Raw genomic sequence first — 26,367 nt, 5'->3', positions numbered from 1 at the left:
AGAATATGTCCCTTCGCTAAGAGTCATCATGCTCTCTGACATACTCAGGCCATCTGGCCAGGGGGCATGTTCATCAGGCAGAAAAAGGGCTTCTTGACTGGACAGTAGAGGACCTGTTCTCACAGCACATTTTATAGTTCTCACCTGACCTGCTGGGATCACTTCCTTCTGCCTGCCCACTCTCACTAGGCCGTCACTGCACTCAGGGTCACTGTTTTGAATAATTTTCACTAACATTTCAGTCTTTTTACAGCTAAAAGAGAAAGCTGTGCTCACAGCCTGTGTTATTACTTCATGTGGACCCTCCACACCATTCTTTAACAACAGTTCAATTACATTGTAACCAATGATTGGCTCTTCTGCTGCTCCTTTCTCACCCGTCACGAGCATGGGCACCTGAAGCGTGAACTCTGGAGCATGTGATGGGTCTAGGTGGAACGTGACCTCCACCCAGCCTAGGAAAGGGATGTCGGTCTGGTTGACAGCTTTCCCCACAAAAGGACCAGGGCCGAGGAGTTCTTCAGTGCTCCGTACCTTCACCTCTGGGATGCAGTTCTTCCTCCAGGTCTCATTGATAAGGCAGACTTGCGATCCAGTGTCCCATAAGGCTTGAGTCTTCACCCCATCTAGGTAGCAACTCACCATGCACTTCTTTCCAATAAGTCTCAGCAGCTGTGAATGGTGACGAGGGGAGATGTGGCTAATATAAGCAGAACCTGCCAATCTTCCACCTGGGGAACACCTTTCTGCTCGCAGTCTCTCTTCTAATTGTACAATGCTTTCTCTAAGAATAGTAGGGGTGTTGAGTGACCTGCTATGCTGTTCTTGAGTGTCAGGGGAGGTACATTCTACAGTCTGTCCTTTGATATTAGCTGAATCAGTGTTGCCTCTTGAGTTCCTTTGGCCTCTGCATCCTCTTGAGAGGTGTCCACTCAGGCCACATTTGAAGCAGTGGTCACACTGTTCCTCTTCACCCCGGTCTTGACATCCTCTGCATGCCCTCTTCCCTCTGTTTTGGAACTGGTGAGATGGTCGTGCTGAGTACTGAACATTCTTCCTCAGCTCAGCCACTTCCTCTCTCAGCTGTTTCACTGCATCCATCAGTTCAGTTTCTGAAGAGCTTTTTGGAGTTTTTATCTTCTGACTTTTAACACTGGCCTTGACTGAAGTGCTGTGTTCAGATGGCTGGTCATTGTCTGTTTCCCTGTCACTATACAGCTGGTAAGTAGTTGTTTCTGTTTTTAGCTCATTTATTCTGGCTGGCTTATTTGGGATACTTTTCTTCAATTTCTGCTGTGTCTCCCAATCAACAGCAGCAGCATCATTCATTTTCTCTATCAATATCTCGTCAGTCACTCCTAGATCATCTAGGTGAGGTTTCAGCTGCATTTTAACATTATCACTCAGTAGTCCTGTACTGACTGACCTAAGAACCTTTTTCTGAATGAGGTCTGGGCTATACTGTACATCTGAGCTGGCATATTCTGCAGCCGCCAGTAGCTTCTCTTTGAGTTCAACTGCACGAAAAAGAAAATTCTGAGGGGATTCTTTTGCATCTTGAGTTATGTTAATGAGTCTGTGGAACATATCTGTAGTGTTGTTTTCTTTGAAATGGGCTTTAAGAATCGTCTTCAACTGCACGAGTGTCAAATTATTTTTGGCTTCCAGCATATCACGTAAACTGAGCCCTGGTGTAGCAGCTTTTACTACGGCTTCAACAATTTCTACATCGCTGTGGCCTTTACGTTTTTCAGAGTCTATTTGGTACATGAGGTTAGTGTATGATAACTTGTCTTTCTGCCCCAATTCACCTATCTGGCCATTAATCCGAAACTCGCGTCTGATAACCACTTCAGGGGCTCTGGAGAATGGGAGTTCTGGCGGGCTAGCCGTCCTGTTCATTTTTTCCCGAAGCCGACTCATTTCCTCCTCGAGCATTTTGGTCGACGTCTGGAATGTCAACTGCATTTCAGCATACTGTTTTTGTAGCTTTTGTAGCTCCTCTTCATTTTTATCATACCTCTCTGGTTTGGGCGCGTTTTCTCTCAATCGCTTAGCTGTAGCTAACAACTCTTGCCCAAATGTCTCTGCTACATCTTGTTCCTCCTCTTCAAAAGCATTCTCTACTGACTCATTAATTGCTCGGATCAACGTGTGTTTCTTCTCCTTGTCTGATGAAACTTTAGCTCGGATACACACTTCTTTTAGCTGTTCCACGTTTAGCCGACACAGTAGCTCCGTTAGCTGATCCTGTAACTGCTCCAGCTCCATTTTGCGTGTTCCAACGTTCGTTCTTTTTTTTTTTCTTCAGACTTCTTTTTTGTATCACGTTGAGTCCCTGTTCGGGCGCCAATTTTGTTGCACACTTGAAGAAAGTAATACTCTCAACGGCGTGCTGGGAAAAAGTTTTTCGTTTAATCCAAAGTTTCCACAATACAGCTCACTTCACCATTTACATCTCCCGCCTTCCGTTCTCAGTGGCTACTTCTTCTCTCTCTCACCGTTATGCAACTGCATTATATCCCAGTACTACAGCGCCACTTCTGGCCAAAACATGCAACAACATCGTAACAAAAGAAAATAAAAGGCCACAACTTAATGGAAAAGGGACCAAAGAAAAGACAAAATGGGGGGTATGTCACAAAGGCATCATGTAAATTGTGATATACATGAACTTGAGTGTAGTCATGTGTACACGGTGACTTGAACTGGGTCTGTCTCACCTATAAAGAGCCTCTGTGTGGCTCCTCTCCTCGTTTACAGCCATACCACTCTGAACACGCCCGATCTCTTCTGATCTCAGAAGCTAAGCAGCGTCCGGCCAGGTTAGTACTTGGATGGGAGACCGCCTGGGAATACCCGGTGCCGTTAGCATTTTGGCCCTCTGAGCAGCAGGCCTCACCTGGTCCTCCTTCCTCATGTTTCACTCCCTCTGTAAACACGCAATTTCCCTCGGGAGAATAAAGTTGTATCTTATCTTATCTTATATGAAAGCATACATTCAGAAAATGAGTATTGCACATGGTCATAATATGAGAAGATTGAATGCACATGAGAAGTGAAGAACACGAGCCACTGTGTGACAATGATGATGATGAGGATGAAAGTGAGCGTCAGAGATGTAAGTGGTCCCTCTGTATGTTCTATGTGATGATTATCAGTTTCATTAGGTAAGACTTCATTATCCAGAAATGTGTGTTTCTGATGAAGGCATCATGTAAATTGTGATATACATGAACTTGAGTGTAGTCATGTGTACACGGTGACTTGAACTGGGTCTGTCTCACCGATAAAGAGCCTCTTGGTGGCTGCTCTCCTCGTTTACGGCCATACCACTCTGAACACACCCGATCTCGTCTGATCTCGGAAGCTAAGCAGCGTCGGGCCAGGTTAGTACTTGGATGGGAGACCGCCTGGGAATACCCGGTGCAGTAAGCATTTTGGCCCTCTGAGCAGCAGGCCTCACCTGGTCCTCCTCCCTCATGTTTCACTCCCTCTGTGAACACGCAAGTTCCCTCGGGAGAATAAAGTTGTATCTTATCTTATCTTATATGAAAGCATACATTCAGAACATGAGTATTGCACATGGGCATAATATGAGAAGATTGAATGCACATGAGAAGTGAAGTACACGAGCCACTGTGTGACGATGATGATGATGATGATGATGATGATGATGATGATGATGAAAGTGAGCGTCAGAGATGTTAGTGGTCCCTCTTAATGTTCTATGTGATGATTATCAGTTTCATTAGGTAAGACTTCATTATCCAGAAATGTGTGTTTCTGATGAAGGCATCATGTAAATTGTGATATACATGAACTTGAGTGTAGTCATGTGTACACGTTGACTTGAACTGCGTCTGTCTCACCTATAAAGAGCCTCTGTGTGGCTGCTCTCCTAGTTTAAGGCCGTACCACTCTGAACACGCACAATCTCGGAAGCTAAGCAGCGTCGGGCCAGGTTAGTACTTGGATGGGAGACCGCCTGGGAATACCCGGTGCCGTAAGCATTTTGGCCCTCTGAGCAGCAGGCCTCACCTGGTCCTCCTCCCTCATGTTTCACTCCCTCTGTCAACACGCAATTTCCCTCGGGAGAATAAAGTTGTGTCTTATCTTATTTGAAATGTTAGTGTTCTTCTGATGAAGGCATCATGTAAATTGTGATATACATGAACTTGAGTGTAGTCATGTGTACACGGTGACTTGAACTGGGTCTGTCTCACCTATAAAGAGCCTCTGTGTGGCTGCTCTTCTTGTTTACGGCCATACCACTCTGAACACGGAAGTCAGAGGAGGTGTGTGTGAGCTCCAGGCGTGCGTGTATTTTGACTGATCCTGTGCGGCAATTTTGATTTTGAGTTTGAACTGTGGCGTTTCTTTAAGCCCAGATTTTTCGTTTCTTTGATAGCTCGGTTTTTGGAGCCACCCCCAGCAGTTTTGACTGTCTGGGGGACACTTTAAGTTATTTGTTTGTTTGGTTTGTGTTTTCCTGATGGAAAATAGTTTATACTGTGCTCCAAGTATGGTGAGAACCAGAGGAAAGGGAGCCAGAGTTGCTGCACCGGGCCCGGACCGGACGGCCGAGGCAAGCGAGCCGATGGTGAAAGACGATCGGGCGTACAGGACCGTGGACGGTCAGAATATGACGGGAGAAATGGAGGACACACGTGCGGTGACAGCTCCTGACGTAGCCGAAAATGCGTAAGGAGGAAGAGGGCAGGAGAGAGAAATCATCAGAGAGGAAGAGATACGGATTATTAAGGATAAAGCTGAAGAGTTTCAGCAAAATTTAACGCTCGCCCTGGAGCTGATTGGAGAAGATAAAGTGACCGCAATGGAGCTGATCCAGGCAATACAAGACACTTGTGGGAAAATCATCGCCTGCCGGTACACGGGCAGAAATAAATATGAGATCACAATGAATCACCCGAAGGGGAAAGTAAGACTATTGGACGGCATAAAAATTGGACAGACCGCGATCATGTCCAAGGAGTTATGTAATGATGAGCTGGTGGTCTCGTTTCTGGGGCTGCCGGCGTATATCACGGACAGCGTCATTCTGGGCAAGCTGAACAGCTGGGGAGTGAGTGCAGTATCCCCGATCATCAGGAGAATGTGGCCGGGAACTAGAATTGCTGACGGAACAAGATACGTGAAAGTTAAATTCACGGAGACGGTCCAATCACTTCCATATTCGACCAAGTTTGAGACGGCTTTTGGAGCAGAGTTCTTCAGAGTTTTGCACGACAAACAGGTGAAAGTGTGCAGACAGTGCATACAGACTGGTCATATCCTGAGGGACTGTCCAGATTTCCTTTGTAGAAAATGTGGAGAGCAGGGGCACTATGCAAGGGAGTGCATGGGCAGAGGGAACAAATGCCAGAGCTGCAAAAAGGAGAGCAGCAGATGTGTTTGTGAGGACGTTGATCATGCTCCAGGGACGGGAGGAAAGCAACGTGAGGAGCAGGAAGAATCGAGAGAGAATATCTCTGAGAGGGAGGAGACCGAGAAGGATCGTGCGGAGGGGCAAGCGGAGAAAGGAAGAGACATACTGGAGTCGGACGGAGAGCAAGGAATGGAGGTGAGAGGATCGACAGCTGAGGTGCCGGGACATGGAGACGCAGCAGAGGGGCAGAGTGTGAATACATCGGAGAGAAAGGAGAGGAAGGTGAAAATTGTTCAACTTCAGCGGCCCCCAGAATCAGACTCAGAGATATGCTTGACGGGGTCTCAAGAGTCGGGGAACTCGGAGTCTGATATGGACCTCGGAAACAGCCAGGAGCTGGGGAAGAGAAGACTGCAATGGATGCTGAAGACAAGGGGATCAAAAAGAGGAAAAAGTAAGACGTGAACTGTAGCATAAAGATGATGGGCCTGATTTATCTCTATGTATTTACAATGTTAAAAATACTATCGCAAAACACAAACGGCTTAAGATGTATTAACAAGATGCGAGATGTTTTAAGGGTGGATACTTTTGACATCCTCTGTGTACAAGAGACTAAGTGGACAAGGGAGTGGAGAAGCTATCTGAGGGATACATGGGCTGGAAAAGTGTGGGCAAACAACGGTGTAAATGGACGAGCCGGAGTCGCTATTTTTGCTAAAGGAGATAAGATCAAAAATGTTAAGGAAATAGTGAAGGATGATGAGGGAAGGGTGATCGGTATTGAATTTATTTACAGGAATGTGCTTTACAAACTTTTGAATATTTATGCACCGAATGAGGACAACAAGCGTGGAATTTTCTTTGATCAACTAAAACCGCATTTGGGAGGGAACATTTGTGTAGTGGGGGATTTTAACTGTGCACTTACGAGATTGGATATATCAAGCAACAATACATACAAAAGTGATATAAGTAGGAAATCGCTAAATGAGCTTTTTGACTATTTCAACCTGGTAGATCTGTGGAGGGTGCGCAATATGGGAGAAAGGGGCTTTTCCAGACGACAGACGGTTCTGGGGAAACTTAAACAGTCCAGGATTGACTTATGTCTATTAGCATCTGGGCTGGAAAAAAAGATTTCAAAATGCTGGTATGAGTTCACAGGGTTTAGCGATCATGCAAGGTTATGGGTGGAGCTGGGGGAGAAAGAGCACAAAGGTGGAGGGTTATGGTGTTTAAATAACAGTGTTTTGCTGGATGGAAAATATAGGGAGAAAGTTGAAAATCTACTGAAAGAAAGAAAAAGAGAACTGCAGGGTGAGGGTTGTATAAATATGGGGGAGTGGTGGGAGGAGGTGAAATTGCACATCAAAAAAGTGACAATAAACTATTGTAAAAATAAAATGGAGAAGGAAAGAAGAACTGAGTATAGTTTAAGAGACCAGATTAATAAAGAGCTGGAAAGGTCGATTGCAGAGGAAAACTTCAACAATCTAAAATATCTCATGCTGAGAAAACAATTAGATGAGCTTGAGAAGAAACGGAGCAGAGGGGCAGCTATCAGATCGAGGATGAAGGATATTTTAGAAGGGGAAAAGAATACAAGTTTCTTTTTAGGGCTTGAAAAAAGACAGCAAAAGAAAGCTCATCTGCAAAACCTGAAAAATGAAGAGGGTAAGACAATGGAGAAGACAGAGGAAATGCTGGAGGTGGCTCATAAACATTTTAAAACACTTTTTTCAAAGATGGAGGTAAACTCTACAGACCACAGTGTTTTTGAAGGGATAGAAAAAAAATTAGGGGAAGATGACAGAGCAGACTGTGATAAAAACATAACAGAGGAAGAATTGGAAAGAGCAATAAATGGTTTGAATAAGAACAAAAGTCCAGGGCTGGATGGGTTATCGGGGGAATTTTACATCACCTTTAAACAGGTGATGAAGCCAATTCTCCTGAGAATCTTTCAATGCATGGAGCGGGAGGGGAAAGCATCTGGGGACTTCTTCACGGGGCTAATCCGAGTGGTGTATAAGAATAAGGGTGACAAAGGTGATTTGGGGAATTATAGGCCAATTAGTCTGCTAAATACAGATTATAAAATACTGGCTAAAATCCTGGCAAACAGATCGAAGGAGGTGATAGGCACAGTGGTGAATCCCTGTCAGTGTTATGGTGTGGTAGGGAGAGTCATTAGTGACATCATCTTATCGATCCAGGACATCTTTGACAAAATGAATCAGAAGGGAGGGCTGTACATAGGGGTTGATTTAGAGAAGGCGTTTGATAGGGTGGATCATGATTTTTTGTTTAAAACACTGGAAAAGATGGGTTTCGGGGAAGGTTTCACTAAATGGATTAGGTTAATATATAGGAATGCCATCAGTAGGGTGAAAATAAACGGGAGGTTAACTGAGAGCTTCGCTCTGGAGAGGTCAATCAGGCAAGGATGCCCGCTTTCAGCTATGTTATACTCCATAGCGGCAGAACCCTTGTCTGCCCTCATTAGGAGGGACCCAGGGATTTTGGGGATTGAAATGGAAGATAAAACGGACACGAAAATCTACCAGTACGCAGATGACATAAGTATTACGGTTAGGGATGAGAGGAGTGTAGACAGGGTGCTGCAGCATGTAGAGTGCTATGAGAGGGCATCTGGGGCCAAAATCAATGGGGAAAAAACCGAGCTAATTGGCTTTGGTGATGGTTTCGATTGTGTAAATAAATGGAATTTTGTAAAGAGAAATGAAATGGTGAAGGTTTTGGGTGTATACGTAGGTAAGAATCGAGATGCAGCAACAAAACAAACGTGGGGTGAAATAGAGGGAAAAATCAAAATGCGATTGGATTTCTGGTCCGGGAGGAAATTGAATCTAAGGGGTAAAGTGATAGTAACTAACGCCCTCCTCCTGTCCAAGTGTCAGTATGCGCTAAGAGTCTGTGAAAAGCCGGACAGGGTAATAGGAAAGCTGAATGACATGATGAGTGCTTTCATCTGGAATAAAAAACAGCATTTGATAGCCAGGAAGGTGCTCATCAATGGGCAGAAGGAGGGCGGTTTGAAATTGGTGGACCTGAAAAGTAAAAAGCTTAGTGCACGGATTCGACTGTTAGGGAAATTTATGGGAAACGCAAAGATTTACGCGTGGCAGAAGTGCCTCGACTCTTGCCTACAGGGGTGGGATAATAGAGGAGTGTTTAATCTATGTAGGGAAACGGAGCAAAGGGAAAGAGCACAGGTTAATGCATTTACAGGGGAAATACTTGAAGCGTGGAATATTTTACTGGGGGATTTAAAGTTTAGATGTGAGACTGCGGAGCAGGTGTTACACCAACCAGTTTTCAGAAATCCGGCAATAAGGTGTCAGGGGAAGGTATTTTCAGGGAGGTACTTGGAGGAACTAGGTTTAAATCAGGTGAAGCACTTTATCCAAAGAGGTGGTGGATTTCTGCAGGAGGAAGTAATCCAGGAGGTCAGGGGAAGATTAGGGAAAGTGAGACCAATAGAGATCAAAAGACTATGCCAGAGAATTTTAGAGGGGTTACCTCGTAGCTGGGTGGCGCTGGTGAAGGGGAGGAGGGCAGAGAAGGCTCTGGAGTTGGTCAGTTTCTCCCTCATCCAAGGAGGGAAAGAGCATGACATACGATCAGTTAACTCCAAGATACTATATAGAGTGTTTTTGGGAAAGGAAAAGAAGAAAGCGGCAGCTGAGGAAGTATGGCTAAGGCAGTTCCATGGGCTTAAGAGGGAGCACATTTGGTCAGATCTAAATGTGAAGTTCATTTCATCAGAGTGCTTTGATACAAATTTCAGGCTCAGACACAATAGAATATTTGTCAATTTGGTGCTAAACCAGATAAATAGACTCAACAGCAAGGTTTGTGATATATGTGAGGTGGAAGTGGAGACATTTAGGCACTTTATTTTTGAATGTAAGGAGTTAAAAGTGTTTTTTGAGAAACTGGACCAATGCTTTCAAAAATGTAGAGTCACAATCACGGAAAAGGAAAAATGGGAGAGGTTTTTTCTATTTGGGTATAAGGAAAGGAAAGCAGGGGTGAACAAATGGCTTATCAATTACATTCTGAGTTATGCCAAACATGTCATCAGACTTCGGAGAAACTATTCACATTTCGAGGACAAAAAAGTGAACATCTGGAGATTTTTCTGTAACTTTATGAAAAGGAATGTGAGTCGGCTGTGGGATGGTGGGGACAAGAATTTCAAAGAAAAGGTGCTGGAAGATAACTGTCTATTTGTGTGTGGAAATCAGGGTGGGGTGCAAATGTCAATAGGTCAAGGGTGAGGGGTGATGGGTGAAGGAAAAAAAAAAAAAAAGAAAAAAAAAAGATGTGATGAATGGTGTTATGGATTGTTGGAAATAATTTGATTTGATTTGAAATGACTTGTATTTACTTGTGTAAAATGTATTTGTAAAAATATTTATTTTTTGATAATAAAAGAGAAAAAAAAAAACACGCCCGATCTCATCTGATCTCAGAAGCTAAGCAGCGTCGGGCCAGGTTAGTACTTGGATGGGAGACCGCCTAGGAATACCCGGTGCCGTAAGCATTTTGGCCCTGTGAGCAGCAGGCCTCACCTGGTCCTCCTCCCTCATGTTTCACTCCCTGTGTCAACACCCAATGTCCCTCGGGAGAATAAAGTTGTATCTTATCTAATCTGAAATGTAAGTGTTCTTCTGATGAAGGCATCATGTAAATTGTGATATACATGAACTTGAGTGTAGTCATGTGTACACGGTGACGTGAACTGGGTCTGTCTCACCTATAAAGAGCCTCTGTGTGGCTGCTCTCCTCGTTTACGCCTGGGAAAACCCGGTGCCGTAAGCATTTTGGCCCTCTGAGCAGCAGGCCTCACCTGGTCCTCCTCCCTCATGTTTCACTCCCTCTGTCAACACCCAATGCCCCTCGGGAGAATAAAGTTGTATCTTATCTTATCGTATATGAAAGCATACATTCAGAAAATGAGTATTGCACATGGGCATAATATGAGAAGATTGAATGCACATGAGAAGTGAAGTACACGAGCCACTGTGTGACGATGATGATAATGATGATGATGATGATGATGAAAGTGAGCGTCAGAGATGTTAGTGGTCCCTCTTTATGTTCTATGTGATGATTATCAGTTTCATTAGGTAAGACTTCATTATCCAGAAATGTGTGTTTCTGATGAAGGCATCATGTAAATTGTGATATACATGAACTTGAGTGTAGTCATGTGTACACGGTGACTTGAACTGGGTCTGTCTCACCTATAAAGAGCCTCTGTGTGGCTGCTCTCTTCGTTTACGGCCATACCACTCTGAACACGCCCGATCTCGTCTGATCTCGGAAGCTAAGCAGCGTCGGGCCAGGTTAGTACTTGGATGGGAGACCGCCTTGGAATACCCGGTGCCGTAAGCATTTTGGCCCTCTGAGCAGCAGGCCTCACCTGGTCCTCCTCCCTCATGTTTCACTCCCTCTGTCAACACGCAATTTCCCTCGGGAGAATAAAGTTGTATCTTATCTTATCTGAAATGTTAGTGTTCTTCTGATGAAGGCATCATGTAAATTGTGATATACATGAACTTGAGTGTAGTCATGTGTACACAGTGACTTGAACTGGGTCTGTCTCACCTATGAAGAGCCTCTGTGTGGCTGCTCTCCTCGTTTACGGCCATACCACTCTGAACACGCCCGATCGCGTCTGATCTCAGAAGCTAAGCAGCGTCGGGCCAGGTTAGTACTTGGATGGGAGACCGCCTGGGAATACGCGGTGCCGTAAGCATTTTGGCCCTCTGAGCAGCAGGCCTCACCTGGTCTTCCTCCCTCATGTTTCACTCCCTCTGTCAACACGCAATTTCCCTCGGGAGAATAAAGTTGTATCTTATCTTATCTTATATGAAAGCATACATTCAGAAAATGAGTATTGCACATGGGCATAATATGAGAAGATTGAATGCACATGAGAAGTGAAGTACACAACCACTGTGTGACGATGATGATGATGAAAGTGAGCGTCAGAGATGTAAGTGGTCCCTCTGTATGTTCTATGTGATGATTATCAGTTTCATTAGGTAAGACTTCATTATCCAGAAATGTGTGTTTCTGATGAAGGCATCATGTAAATTGTGATATTGTGGTGATTATACATAATTCCCCCTCGGACTATGGTGTGGGTAGGTGTGTTCCCCACGGTGGTTAAAAGGGCGAGGACTTCCGGTCCGTAGGTGTTGTTGTTCTGCTGTATTGATTGTACGAGACGAGTGAATCCGCATGTCTATAAAGTGGACGTTAAAACTCAATACGCCGCCTCCGACTCCCGTCCTTCGGCACTACACTGGTGACCCTGACGCGAGTCTCGACGAAGTTTCCGAGACTGGACTGAACATGGCCGTTTTTCTCAAATTGCCGGAGTTTTGGGAGACGTCCGCGGCGGCATGGTTCGCACAGACGGAAGCTCAATTCGCCCTCCGCGGGATAACGGATGACGACACGCGCTATTTCCACGTCGTCTCCGCACTGGGGAGCTCTACAGCGGCCCGGACAGTGGGGTTTATTACTTCTCTTCCTGCCCTGGAGAAATATGCAGCATTCAAGACTCTCCTGCTCAAAACCTTCGAGCTGTCACGGCCGGAACGAGCCCGACGCCTGTTCGCTATTCACGGCCTCGGAGACAGTAAGCCCTCAGAGCACATGGAGATGATGCTGAACCTGCTAGGTAAAGAAGAGCCAAATTTCCTGTTCATGGAACTGTTCCTTCGGCACATGCCGCCACACGTGCAAACAGCCTAAACTAATACAACTATCACGGAGCCACGAGCTTTCGCCAAGGAGGCTGATCGCTTTTTCCTGGCTACCCAGCGTTTCGCCCCTGAGGTGCTAGCCCCGACGCGCAGCTACATGCCCCCCAGCAGAGGAATGCTAACTACAGGAGACCCTGTGACTGCTGACGGCCGCACAAATTCAGGCATGTGCTACTTCCATGCGCGTTTCGGCGCTAAAGCTAAGAGATGTCGGCCCCCTTGCAACTATGGACCGGCGGGAAACGACAGGGCCCACGTTCAGTTGTACCGTGAGCGTGGGTGCAACAAGCAGACTACTATTCATTAAGGACACCCTCTCCAGGCGTAACTTCCTCTGCGACACCGGAGCTAACAGGAGCGTTTTGCCGGACACGAGGAGTGACACCGCCAGCGGAGGCTACGGCCCCCCATTGACGTCTGCTAACGACACCCCTATCCGCACCTATGGCACAAAGACTGTGAACCTGTGTCTCGAGGGCCGGCAGTTTACGTGGGATTTTGTCACGGCCGACATTTCCTTCCCCATCCTCGGTGCGGATTTCCTGTGCGCTCACGGACTACTAGTGGACGTCAAGAACAGCCGCTTGGTAGACGCATTGACATTCTCCTCGCTTGCTTGTGTCCGCGGTGAGGCAACATACGGCGGACTCTCCAGCTCTCTTGCTGAGGGGGACAGATATCAACGCCTACTTGGGGAGTTTCCCAGCCTGACGAAGCCCACCTTTTCCGCCACTACCATCAAGCACGGGGTTGAACACCACATTGACACTAAGGGCCCCCCGGTCTACGCTAGGGCCCGGCGGCTCAATCCTGTCAGGCTGGCAGTCGCCAGGTCAGAGTTTGCCAACATGGAGTGCCTGGGCATTATCCACCGCTCTGACAGCCCATGGGCCTCACCCCTCCACATCGTCCCTAAACCAGATGGTGGTTGTCGTCCGTGCGGAGACTACCGCCGCCTTAACGACGCTACCACACCGGACCGCTACCCGGTCCCCCACATCCAGGATTTCTCCGCACATCTGGCTGGCAAACTGGTTTTCTCCAAAGTGGATCTGGTGCGGGGCTACCACCAAGTCCCGGTGCACCCTGCAGACATCCCCAAAACGGCGGTGGTCACGCCGTTCGGACTGTTTGAGTTCCTGCGGATGCCGTTTGGACTTAAGAACGCTGCACAGTCTTTCCAGCGGTTGATGGATTCGGCGCTAAGAGACATGCCGTTCATTTTCGTTTACCTAGACGATATTCTCGTTGCCAGCTCCTCGGAGGGAGAGCACCAAGTACACCTCCGGGATCTCTTCAATAGGCTCGACCAGCACGGCTTGATTATCAACCCTGCGAAGTGCGTGTTCGGGTTGCCCTCCATCCAATTCCTCGGACATCTGGTGAGCAAAGAGGGGGCTGCCCCCCTCCCTGCAAAGGTGGAGGCCGTGTCCGCCTTTCCAAGACCGCACACAGCTCGTGCACTCCGGGAGTTTCTGGGGATGGTAACCTTTTATCACCGGTTCATCCGCCGGGCCGCCCACACTATGCGCCCGCTACACGAGGCTCTTAAGGGTAAGTCCCCCGGTCAGGCCGTCGACTGGACGGCTGAGAGGGATGCCGCGTTCGATGCCACCAAAGCCTCCCTGAGCCAAGCCACCAGGCTGGCCCACCCGTCGCACAAGGCCCCCATCGCTATCACCACGGACGCGTCTGATTATGCTGTGGGAGAGGTGCACGAGCAATGGGTCGACGGCGCCTGGCAGCCACTCGTCTTTTTCAGCCGCCAGTTGACCCCCAGGGAGCGCAAGTACAGTGCGTTTGACAGAGAGCTCCTCGGCCTCTGGTTGGCAGTCCGCCATTTCAGGTTCCTGCTTGAAGGTCGAGAGTTTACGGCATTCATGGACCATAAGCCGCTCACGTTCTGCATGTCCAAGGTGGCCGAGCCTTGGTCGGCCCGCCAGCAGCGTCAGCTCTCCTTCATATCGGAATACACCACGGACATCTGACACGTCGCCGGAAAGGACAACGTGGTGCCCTGTGTGGCTGCTCTCCTCGTTTACAGCCATACCACTCTGAACACGCCCGATCTCGTCTGATCTCGGAAGCTAAGCAGCGTCGGGACAGGTTAGTACTTGGATGGGAGACTGCCTGGGAATACCCGGTGCCGTAAGCATTTTGGCCCTCTGAGCAGCAGGCCTCACCTAATCCTCCTCCCTCATGTTTCACTCCCTCTGTCAACACGCAATTTCCCTCGGGAGAATAAAGATGTATCTTATCTTATCTGAAATGTTAGTGTTCTTCTGATGAAGGCATCATGTAAATTGTGATATACATGAACTTGAGTGTAGTCATGTGTACACGGTGACTTGAACTGGGTCTGTCTCACCTATAAAGAGCCTCTGTGTGGCTGCTCTCCTCGTTTACGGCCATACCACTCTGAACACGGAAGTAAGAGGAGGTGTGTGTGAGCTCCAGGCGTGCGTGTATTTTGACTGATCCTGTGCGGCAATTTTGATTTTGAGTTTGAACTGTGGCGTTTCTTTAAGCCCAGATTTTTCGTTTCTTTGATAGCTCGGTTTTTGGAGCCACCCCCAGCAGTTTTGACTGTCTGGGGGACACTTTAAGTTATTTGTTTGTTTGGTTTGTGTTTTCCTGATGAAAAATAGTTTATACTGTGCTCCAAGTATGGTGAGAACCAGAGGAAAGGGAGCCAGAGTCGCTGCACCGGGCCCGGACCGGACGGCCGAGGCAAACGAGCCGATGGTGAAAGACGATCGGGCGTACAGGACCGTGGACGGTCAGAATATGACGGGAGACACACGTGCGGTGACAGCTCCTGACGTAGCCGAAAATGCGGAAGGAGGAAGAGGGCAGGAGAGAGATGGAGAGAGGAAGAGATACGGATTATTAAGGATAAAGCTGAAGAGTTTCAGCAAAATTTAACGCTCGCCCTGGAGCTGATTGGAGAAGATAAAGTGACCGCAATGGAGCTGATCCAGGCAATACAAGACACTTGTGGGAAAATCATCGCCTGCCGGTACACGGGCAGAAATAAATATGAGATCACAATGAATCACCCGAAGGGGAAAGAAAGACTATTGGACGGCATAAAAATTGGACAGACCGCGATCATGTCCAAGGAGTTATGTAATGATGAGCTGGTGGTCTCGTTTCTGGGGCTGCCGGCGTATATCACGGACAGCGTCATTCTGGGCAAGCTGAACAGCTGGGGAGTGAGTGCAGTATCCCCGATCATCAGGAGAATGTGGCCGGGAACTAGAATTGCTGACGGAACAAGATACGTGAAAGTTAAATTCACGGAGACGGTCCAATCACTTCCATATTCGACCAAGTTTGAGACGGCTTTTGGAGCAGAGTTCTTCAGAGTTTTGCACGACAAACAGGTGAAAGTGTGCAGACAGTGCATACAGACTGGTCATATCCTGAGGGACTGTCCAGATTTCCTTTGTAGAAAATGTGGAGAGCAGGGGCACTATGCAAGGGAGTGCATGGGCAGAGGGAACAAATGCCAGAGCTGCAAAAAGGAGAGCAGCAGATGTGTTTGTGAGGACGTTGATCATGCTCCAGGGACGGGAGGAAAGCAACGTGAGGAGCAGGAAGAATCGAGAGAGAATATCTCTGAGAGGGAGGAGACCGAGAAGGATCGTGCGGAGGGGCAAGCGGAGAAAGGAAGAGACATACTGGAGTCGGACGGAGAGCAAGGAATGGAGGTGAGAGGATCGACAGCTGAGGTGCCGGGACATGGAGACGCAGCAGAGGGGCAGAGTGTGAATACATCGGAGAGAAAGGAGAGGAAGGTGAAAATTGTTCAACTTCAGCGGCCCCCAGAATCAGACTCAGAGATATGCTTGACGGGGTCTCAAGAGTCGGGGAACTCGGAGTCTGATATGGACCTCGGAAACAGCCAGGAGCTGGGGAAGAGAAGACTGCAATGGATGCTGAAGTCAAGGGGATCAAAAAGAGGAAAAAGTAAGACGTGAACTGTAGCATAAAGATGATGGGCCTGATTTATCTCTATGTATTTACAATGTTAAAAATACTATCGCAAAACACAAACGGCTTAAGATGTATTAACAAGATGCGAGATGTTTTAAGGGTGGATACTTTTGACATCCTCTGTGTACAAGAGACTAAGTGGACAAGGGAGTGGAGAAGCTATCTGAGGGATACATGGGCTGGAAAAGTGTGGGCAAACAACGGTGTAAATGGACGAGCCGGAGTCGCTATTTTTGCTAAAGGAGATAAGATCAAAAATGTTAAGGAAATAGTGAAGGTGATTAGGGAAGGGTGATCGGTATTGAATTTATTTACAGGAATGTGCTTTACAAACTTTTGAATATTTATGCACCGAATGAGGACAACAAGCGTGGAATTTTCTTTGATCAACTAAAACCGCATTTGGGAGGGAACATTTGTGTAGTGGGGGATTTTAACTGTGCACTTACGAGATTGGATATATCAAGCAACAATACATACAAAAGTGATATAAGTAGGAAATCGCTAAATGAGCTTTTTGACTATTTCAACCTGGTAGATCTGTGGAGGGTGCGCAATATGGGAGAAAGGGGCTTTTCCAGACGACAGACGGTTCTGGGGAAACTTAAACAGTCCAGGATTGACTTATGTCTATTAGCATCTGGGCTGGAAAAAAAGATTTCAAAATGCTGGTATGAGTTCACAGGGTTTAGCGATCATGCAAGGTTATGGGTGGAGCTGGGGGAGAAAGAGCACAAAGGTGGAGGGTTATGGTGTTTAAATAACAGTGTTTTGCTGGATGGAAAATATAGGGAGAAAGTTGAAAATCTACTGAAAGAAAGAAAAAGAGAACTGCAGGGTGAGGGTTGTATAAATATGGGGGAGTGGTGGGAGGAGGTGAAATTGCACATCAAAAAAGTGACAATAAACTATTGTAAAAATAAAATGGAGAAGGAAAGAAGAACTGAGTATAGTTTAAGAGACCAGATTAATAAAGAGCTGGAAAGGTCGATTGCAGAGGAAAACTTCAACAATCTAAAATATCTCATGCTGAGAAAACAATTAGATGAGCTTGAGAAGAAACGGAGCAGAGGGGCAGCTATCAGATCGAGGATGAAGGATATTTTAGAAGGGGAAAAGAATACAAGTTTCTTTTTAGGGCTTGAAAAAAGACAGCAAAAGAAAGCTCATCTGCAAAACCTGAAAAATGAAGAGGGTAAGACAATGGAGAAGACAGAGGAAATGCTGGAGGTGGCTCATAAACATTTTAAAACACTTTTTTCAAAGATGGAGGTAAACTCTACAGACCACAGTGTTTTTGAAGGGATAGAAAAAAAATTAGGGGAAGATGACAGAGCAGACTGTGATAAAAACATAACAGAGGAAGAATTGGAAAGAGCAATAAATGGTTTGAATAAGAACAAAAGTCCAGGGCTGGATGGGTTATCGGGGGAATTTTACATCACCTTTAAACAGGTGATGAAGCCAATTCTCCTGAGAATCTTTCAATGCATGGAGCGGGAGGGGAAAGCATCTGGGGACTTCTTCACGGGGCTAATCCGAGTGGTGTATAAGAATAAGGGTGACAAAGGTGATTTGGGGAATTATAGGCCAATTAGTCTGCTAAATACAGATTATAAAATACTGGCTAAAATCCTGGCAAACAGATCGAAGGAGGTGATAGGCACAGTGGTGAATCCCTGTCAGTGTTATGGTGTGGTAGGGAGAGTCATTAGTGACATCATCTTATCGATCCAGGACATCTTTGACAAAATGAATCAGAAGGGAGGGCTGTACATAGGGGTTGATTTAGAGAAGGCGTTTGATAGGGTGGATCATGATTTTTTGTTTAAAACACTGGAAAAGATGGGTTTCGGGGAAGGTTTCACTAAATGGATTAGGTTAATATATAGGAATGCCATCAGTAGGGTGAAAATAAACGGGAGGTTAACTGAGAGCTTCGCTCTGGAGAGGTCAATCAGGCAAGGATGCCCGCTTTCAGCTATGTTATACTCCATAGCGGCAGAACCCTTGTCTGCCCTCATTAGGAGGGACCCAGGGATTTTGGGGATTGAAATGGAAGATAAAACGGACACGAAAATCTACCAGTACGCAGATGACATAAGTATTACGGTTAGGGATGAGAGGAGTGTAGACAGGGTGCTGCAGCATGTAGAGTGCTATGAGAGGGCATCTGGGGCCAAAATCAATGGGGAAAAAACCGAGCTAATTGGCTTTGGTGATGGTTTCGATTGTGTAAATAAATGGAATTTTGTAAAGAGAAATGAAATGGTGAAGGTTTTGGGTGTATACGTAGGTAAGAATCGAGATGCAGCAACAAAACAAACGTGGGGTGAAATAGAGGGAAAAATCAAAATGCGATTGGATTTCTGGTCCGGGAGGAAATTGAATCTAAGGGGTAAAGTGATAGTAACTAACGCCCTCCTCCTGTCCAAGTGTCAGTATGCGCTAAGAGTCTGTGAAATGCCGGACAGGGTAATAGGAAAGCTGAATGACATGATGAGTGCTTTCACCTGGAATAAAAAACAGCATTTGATAGCCAGGAAGGTGCTCATCAATGGGCAGAAGGAGGGCGGTTTGAAATTGGTGGACCTGAAAAGTAAAAAGCTTAGTGCACGGATTCGACTGTTAGGGAAATTTAGGGGAAACGCAAAGATTTACGCGTGGCAGAAGTGCCTCGACTCTTGCCTACAGGGGTGGGATAATAGAGGAGTGTTTAATCTATGTAGGGAAACGGAGCAAAGGGAAGGAGCACAGGTTAATGCATTTACAGGGGAAATACTTGAAGCGTGGAATATTTTACTGGGGGATTTAAAGTTTAGATGTGAGACTGCGGAGCAGGTGTTACACCAACCAGTTTTCAGAAATCCGGCAATAAGGTGTCAGGGGAAGGTATTTTCAGGGAGGTACTTGGAGGAACTAGGTTTAAATCAGGTGAAGCACTTTATCCAAAGAGGTGGTGGATTTCTGCAGGAGGAAGTAATCCAGGAGGTCAGGGGAAAATTAAGGAAAGTGAGACCAATAGAGATCAAAAGACTATGCCAGAGAATTTTAGAGGGGTTACCTCGTAGCTGGGTGGCGCTGGTGAAGGGGAGGAGGGCAGAGAAGGCTCTGGAGTTGGTCAGTTTCTCCCTTATCCAAGGAGGGAAAGAGCATGACATACGATCGGTTAACTCCAAGATACTATATAGAGTGTTTTTGGGAAAGGAAAAGAAGAAAGCGGCAGCTGAGGAAGTATGGCTAAGGCAGTTCCATGGGCTTAAGAGGGAGCACATTTGGTCAGATCTAAATGTGAAGTTCATTTCATCAGAGTGCTTTGATACAAATTTCAGGCTCAGACACAATAGAATATTTGTCAATTTGGTGCTAAACCAGATAAATAGACTCAACAGCAAGGTTTGTGATATATGTGAGGTGGAAGTGGAGACATTTAGGCACTTTATTTTTGAATGTAAGGAGTTAAAAGTGTTTTTTGAGAAACTGGACCAATGCTTTCAAAAATGTAGAGTCACAATCACGGAAAAGGAAAAATGGGAGAGGTTTTTTCTATTTGGGTATAAGGAAAGGAAAGCAGGGGTGAACAAATGGCTTATCAATTACATTCTGAGTTATGCCAAACATGTCATCAGACTTCGGAGAAACTATTCACATTTCGAGGACAAAAAAGTGAACATCTGGAGATTTTTCTGTAACTTTATGAAAAGGAATGTGAGTCTGCTGTGGGATGGTGGGGACAAGAATTTCAAACAAAAGGTGCTGGAAGATAACTGTCTATTTGTGTGTGGAAATCAGGGTGGGGTGCAAATGTCAATAGGTCAAGGGTGAGGGGTGATGGGTGAAGGAAAAAAAAAAAAAAAAAAAAAAAGATGTGATGAATGGTGTTATGGATTGTTGGAAATAATTTGATTTGATTTGAAATGACTTGTATTTACTTGTGTAAAATGTATTTGTAAAAATATTTATTTTTTGATAATAAAAGAGAAAAAAAAAAAACACGCCCGATCTCGTCTGATCTCAGAAGCTAAGCAGCGTCGGGCCAGGTAAGTACTTGGATGGGAGACCGCCTAGGAATAACCAGTGCCGTAAGCATTTTGGCCCTGTGAGCAGCAGCCCTCACCTGGTCCTCCTCCCTCATGTTTCACTCACTCTGTGAACATGCAAGTTCCCTCGGGAGAATAAAGTTGTATCTTATCTTATCTTATATGAAAGCATACATTCAGAAAATGAGTATTGCACATGGGCATAATATGAGAAGATTGAATGCACATGAGAAGTGAAGTACACGAGCCACTGTGTGACGATGATGATGATGATGATGATGATGATGATGATGATGATGATGATGATGAAAGTGAGCGTCAGAGATGTTAGTGGTCCCTCTTTATGTTCTATGTGATGATTATCAGTTTCATTAGGTAAGACTTCATTATCCAGAAATGTGTGTTTCTGATGAAGGCATCATGTAAATTGTGATATACATGAACTTGAGTGTAGTCATGTGTACACGGTGACTTGAACTGGGTCTGTCTCACCTATGAAGAGCCTCTGTGTGGCTGCTGTCCTCGTTTACGGCCATACCACTCTGAACACGCCCGATCTCGTCTGATCTCGGAAGCTAAGCAGCGTCGGGCCAGGTTAGTGCTTGGATGGGAGACCTCCTGGGAATACCCGGTGCCGTAAGCATTTTGGCCCTCTGAGCAGCAGGCCTCACCTGGTCTTCCTCCCTCATGTTTCACTCCCTCTGTCAACACGCAATTTCCCTAGGGAGAATAAAGTTGTATCTTATCTTATCTGAAATGTTAGTGTTCTTCTGATGAAGGCATCATGTAAACTGTGATATACATGAACTTGAGTGTAGTCATGCGTACACGGTGACTTGAACTGGGTCTGTCTCACCTATAAAGAGCCTCTGTGTGGCTGCTCTCCTCGTTTACGGCCATACCACTCTGAACACGCCTGATCTCGTCTGATCTCGGAAGCTAAGCAGGGTCGGGCCAGGTTAGTACTTGGATGGGAGACCGCCTAGGAATACCCGGTGCCGTAAGCATTTTGGCCCTCTGAGCAGCAGGCCTCACCTGGTCCTCCTCCCTCATGTTTAACTCCCTCTGTGAACACGCAAGTTCCCTCGGGAGAATAAAGTTGTATCTTATCTTATCTTATATGAAAGCATACATTCAGAAAATGAGTATTGCACATGGGCATAATATGAGAAGATTGAATGCACATGAGGAGTGAAGTACACGAGCCACTGTGTGACAATGATGATGATGAGGATGAAAGTGAGCGTCAGTGATGTAAGTGGTCCCTCTGTATGTTCTATGTGATGATTACCAGTTTCTTTAGGTAAGACTTCATTATCCAGAAATGTGTGTTTCTGATGAAGGCATCATGTAAATTGTGATATATATGAACTTGAGTGTAGTCATGTGTACACGGTGACTTGAACTGGGTCTGTGTCACCTACAAAGAGCCTCTGAGTGGCTGCTTTCCTCGTTTACGGCCATACCACTCTGAACACGCCCGATCTCGTCTGATCTCGGAAGCTAAGCAGTGTCGGGCCAGGTTAGTACTTGGATGGGAGACCGCCTTGGAATACCCGGTGCAGTAAGCATTTTGGCCCTCTGAGCAGCAGGCCTCACCTGGTCCTCCTCCCTCATGTTTCACTCCCTGTGTCAACACCCAATGTCCCTCGGGAGAATAAAGTTGTATCTTATCTTGTCTTATAAGAAAGCATACATTCAGAAAATGAGTATTGCACATGGGCATAATATGAGATGATTGAATGCACATGAGGAGTGAAGTACACGAGCCACTGTGTGACGATGATGATGATGATGATGATGATGATGATGAAAGTGCGCAGCATCCAGGCAGAAATGCCATCAATGTGTGTAAACTTGGGGCAAATTGGGGAATATTGAAAATTTTCTAAAAATGTTGACCCGGGTCATCAATTTTTGAAACTGGAGAAAACTTGAAAAGCCCATATCTGTGACAAGGAAGGAGATAGAGAGCTGAAATTTCAGGCGCATCATCCAGGCAGAAATGCCATCAATGTTTGTAACTTTGGGGCAAATTGGGGAATATTGAAAATTTTCTAAAAATGTTGACCCGGGTCATCAATTTTTGAAACTGGAGAAAACTTGAAAAGCCCATATCTGTGACAAGGAAGGAGATAGAGAGCTAAAATTTCAGACGCAGCATCCAGGCAGAAATGCCATCAATGTGTGTAAATTTGGGGCAAATTGGGGAATATTGAAAATTTTCTAAAAATGTTGACCCGGGTCATCAATTTTTGAAACTGGAGAAAACTTTAAAAGCCAATATCTGTTACAAGGAAGGAGATAGAGAGCTACAATTTTAGACGCAGCATCCAGGCAGAAATGCCATCAATGTGTGTAAATTTGGGGCAAATTGGGGAATATTGAAAATTTTCTAAAAATGTTGACCTGCGGGTCATCGATTTCTGAAACTGGAAAAAACTTGAAAAGCCCATATCTGTGACAAGGAAGGAGATAGAGAGCTAAAATTTCAGACGCAGCATCCAGACAGAAATGCCATCAATGTGTGTAAATTTGGGACAAATTGGGGAATATTGAAAATTTTCTAAAAATGTTGACCCGCGGGTCATCGATTCTTGAAACTAGAGAAAACTTGAAAAGCCCATATCTGTGACAAGGAAGGAGATAGAGAGCTAAAATTTCAGACGCAGCATCCAGACAGAAATCCCATCAATTTGTGTAAATTTGGGACAAATTGGGGAATATTGAAAATTTTCTAAAAATGTTGACCCGCGGGTCATCGATTCTTGTAACTAGAGAAAACTTGAAAAGCCCATGTCTGTGACAAGGAAGGAGATAGAGAGCTACAATTTCAGACGCAGCATCCAGGCACAAATGCCATCAATGTGTGTAATTTTGGGGCAGATTGGGGAATATTGAAAATTTTCTAAAAATGTTGACCCGGGTCATCAATTTTTGAAACTGGAGAAAACTTTAAAAGCCCATATCTGTGACAAGGAAGGAGATAGAGAGCTGAAATTTCAGGCGCAGCATCCAGGCAGAAATGCCATCAATGTGTGTAAATTTGGGGCAAATTGGGGATTATTGAAAATTTTCTAAAAATGTTGACCCGCGGGTCATCGATTCTTGAAACTAGAGAAAACTTGAAAAGCCCATATCTGTGACAAGGAAGGAGATAGAGAGCTAAAATTTCAGACGCAGCATCCAGACAGAAATCCCATCAATTTGTGTAAATTTGGGACAAATTGGGGAATATTGAAAATTTTCTAAAAATGTTGACCCGCGGGTCATCGATTCTTGTAACTAGAGAAAACTTGAAAAGCCCATGTCTGTGACAAGGAAGGAGATAGAGAGCTACAATTTCAGACGCAGCATCCAGGCACAAATGCCATCAATGTGTGTAAATTTGGGGCAGATTGGGGAATATTGAAAATTTTCTAAAAATGTTGACCCGGGTAATCAATTTTTGAAACTGGAGAAAACTTGAAAAGCCCATATCTGTGACAAGGAAGGAGATAGAGAGCTGAAATTTCAGGCGCAGCATCCAGGCAGAAATGCCATCAATGTGTGTAAATTTGGGGCAAATTGGGGATTATTGAAAATTTTCTAAAAATGTTGACCCGGGTCATCAATTTTTGAAACTGGAGAAAACTTGAAAAGCCCATATCTGTGACAAGGAAGGAGATAGAGAGCTGAAATTTCAGGCGCAGCATCCAGGCAGAAATGCCATCAATGTTTGTAACTTTGGGGCAAATTGGGGAATATTGAAAATTTTCTAAAAATGTTGACCCGGGTCATCAATTTTTGAAACTGGAGAAAACTTGAAAAGCCCATATCTGTGACAACGAAGGAGATAGAGAGCTGAAATTTCAGGCGCAGCATCCAGGCAGAAATGCCATCAATGTGTGTAAATTTGGGGCGAATTGGGGAATATTGAAAATTTTCTAAAAATGTTGACCCGCGGGTCATCGATTCTTGTAACTAGAGAAAACTTGAAAAGCCCATGTCTGTGACAAGGAAGGAGATAGAGAGCTACAATTTCAGACGCAGCATCCAGGCACAAATGCCATCAATGTGTGTAAATTTGGGGCAGATTGGGGAATATTGAAAATTTTCTAAAAATGTTGACCCGGGTAATCAATTTTTGAAACTGGAGAAAACTTGAAAAGCCCATATCTGTGACAAGGAAGGAGATAGAGAGCTAAAATTTCAGGCGCAGCATCCAGGCAGAAATGCCATCAATGTGTGTAAATTTGGGGCAAATTGGGGAATATTGAAAATTTTGTAAAAAAGTTGACCCCCGGGTCATCGATTTTTGAAACTGGAGAAAACTTGAAAAGCCCATATCTGTGACAAGGAAGGAGATAGAGAGCTAAAATTTCAGATGCAGCATCCAGACAGAAATGCCATCAATTTGTGTAAATTTGGGACAAATTGGGGAATATTGAAAATTTTCAATAAATGTTGACCCGGGTCATCAATTTTTGAAACTGGAGAAAACTTGAAAAGCCCATATCTGTGACAAGGAAGGAGATAGAGAGCAAAAATTTCAGGCACCGCATCCAGGCAGAAATGCCATCAATGTGTGTAAATTTGGGACAAATTGGGGAATATTGAAAATTTTGTAAAAAAGTTGACCCCCGGGTCATCGATTTTTGAAACTGGAGAGAACTTTAAAAGCCCGTATCTGTGACAAGGAAGGAGATAGAGAGCTACAATTTCAGACACAGCATCCAAGCAGAAATGCCATCAATGTGTGTAAATTTGGGACAAATTGGGGAATATTGAAAACTTTCTAAAAATGTTGACCCGGGTCATCAATTTTTGAAACTGGAGAAACCTTGAAAAGCCCATATCTGTGACAAGGAAGGAGATAGAGAGCTTAAATTTCAGGCACCGCATCCAGGCAGAAATGCCATCAATGTGTGTAAATTTGGGGCAAATTGGGGAATATTGAAAATTTTCTAAAAATGTTGACCAGGGTCATCAATTTTTGAAACTGGAGAAAACTTGAAAAGCCCATATCTGTGACAAGGAAGGAGATAAAGAGCTGAAATTTCAGGCGCAGCATCCAGGCAGAAATGCCATCAATTTGTGTAAATTTAGGACAAATTGGGGAATATTGAAAATTTTCTAAAAATGTTGACCCGCGGGTCATCGATTCTTGTAACTAGAGAAAACTTGAAAAGCCCATGTCTGTGACAAGGATGGAGATAGAGAGCTACAATTTCAGACGCAGCATCCAGACAGAAATGCCATCAATGTGTGTAAATTTGGGACAAATTGGGGAATATTGAAAATTTTCTAAAAATGTTGACCCGGGTCATAAATTTTTGAAACTGGAGAAAACTTGAAAAGCCCATATCTGTGACAAGGAAGGAGATAGAGAGCTACAATTTCAGACGCAGCATCCAGGCAGAAATGCCATCAATGTGTGTAAATTTGGGGCAAATTGGGGAATATTGAAAATTTTCAATAAATGTTGACCCGGGTCATCAATTTTTGAAACTGGAGAAAACTTGAAAAGCCCATATCTGTGACAAGGAAGGAGATAGAGAGCTAAAATTTCAGGCACCGCATCCAGGCAGAAATGCCATCAATGTGTGTAAATTTGGGGCAAATTGGGGAATATTGAACATTTTCTAAAAAAGTTGACCCCCGGGTCATCGATTCTTGTAACTAGAGAAAACTTGAAAAGCCCATGTCTGTGACAAGGAAGGAGATAGAGAGCTACAATTTCAGACGCAGCATCCAGGCACAAATGCCATCAATGTGTGTAAATTTGGGGCAGATTGGGGAATATTGAAAATTTTCTAAAAATGTTGACCCGGGTAATCAATTTTTGAAACTGGAGAAAACTTGAAAAGCCCATATCTGTGACAAGGAAGGAGATAGAGAGCTAAAATTTCAGGCGCAGCATCCAGGCAGAAATGCCATCAATTTGTGTAAATTTGGGACAAATTGGGGAATATTGAAAATTTTCAATAAATGTTGACCCGGGTCATCAATTTTTGAAACTGGAGAAAACTTGAAAAGCCCATATCTGTGCCAAGGAAGGAGATAGAGAGCTAAAATTTCAGGCACCGCATCCAGGCAGAAATGCCATCAATGTGTGTAAATTTGGGACAAATTGGGGAATATTGAAAAT

The 26,367-nt window shown here is 44.9% G+C and overlaps 6 non-coding genes and 3 pseudogenes across 6 annotated transcripts; all 9 read left to right on the top strand.

Moving 5' to 3' along the window:
- Positions 1 to 2,755: 2,755 nt before the first annotated feature.
- On the top strand, positions 2,756 to 2,874 carry LOC143005570 (5S ribosomal RNA; annotated as a pseudogene).
- Positions 2,875 to 3,319: 445 nt separating this feature from the next.
- On the top strand, positions 3,320 to 3,438 carry LOC143005538 (5S ribosomal RNA). The gene has a single exon (XR_012964044.1). It is a non-coding gene; the product is annotated as a 5S ribosomal RNA (ribosomal RNA).
- A 466-nt stretch (positions 3,439 to 3,904) lies between these two features.
- On the top strand, positions 3,905 to 4,013 carry LOC143005573 (5S ribosomal RNA; annotated as a pseudogene).
- Positions 4,014 to 10,697: 6,684 nt separating this feature from the next.
- Positions 10,698 to 10,816, top strand: LOC143005536 (5S ribosomal RNA). Its single transcript, XR_012964042.1, has one exon. It is a non-coding gene; the product is annotated as a 5S ribosomal RNA (ribosomal RNA).
- A 245-nt stretch (positions 10,817 to 11,061) lies between these two features.
- On the top strand, positions 11,062 to 11,180 carry LOC143005556 (5S ribosomal RNA). Its single transcript, XR_012964061.1, has one exon. It is a non-coding gene; the product is annotated as a 5S ribosomal RNA (ribosomal RNA).
- A 3,054-nt stretch (positions 11,181 to 14,234) lies between these two features.
- On the top strand, positions 14,235 to 14,353 carry LOC143005566 (5S ribosomal RNA; annotated as a pseudogene).
- Positions 14,354 to 20,761: 6,408 nt separating this feature from the next.
- LOC143005540 (5S ribosomal RNA) lies at positions 20,762 to 20,880 on the top strand. The gene has a single exon (XR_012964046.1). It is a non-coding gene; the product is annotated as a 5S ribosomal RNA (ribosomal RNA).
- A 245-nt stretch (positions 20,881 to 21,125) lies between these two features.
- LOC143005571 (5S ribosomal RNA) lies at positions 21,126 to 21,244 on the top strand. Its single transcript, XR_012964068.1, has one exon. It is a non-coding gene; the product is annotated as a 5S ribosomal RNA (ribosomal RNA).
- Positions 21,245 to 21,689: 445 nt separating this feature from the next.
- On the top strand, positions 21,690 to 21,808 carry LOC143005545 (5S ribosomal RNA). Its single transcript, XR_012964051.1, has one exon. It is a non-coding gene; the product is annotated as a 5S ribosomal RNA (ribosomal RNA).
- Positions 21,809 to 26,367: the final 4,559 nt, after the last annotated feature.

Source organism: Genypterus blacodes, unplaced genomic scaffold (genome assembly GCF_046128005.1).
Source record: "Genypterus blacodes isolate CSIRO-AG114 ecotype Tasmania unplaced genomic scaffold, CSIRO-AGI_Gbla_v1 ptg000070l_1, whole genome shotgun sequence".
Taxonomy (NCBI): domain Eukaryota; kingdom Metazoa; phylum Chordata; class Actinopteri; order Ophidiiformes; family Ophidiidae; genus Genypterus; species Genypterus blacodes.
The sequence above is the reverse complement of the archived record's forward strand: the minus strand, read 5'-3'. Positions and strand labels throughout refer to the sequence as shown.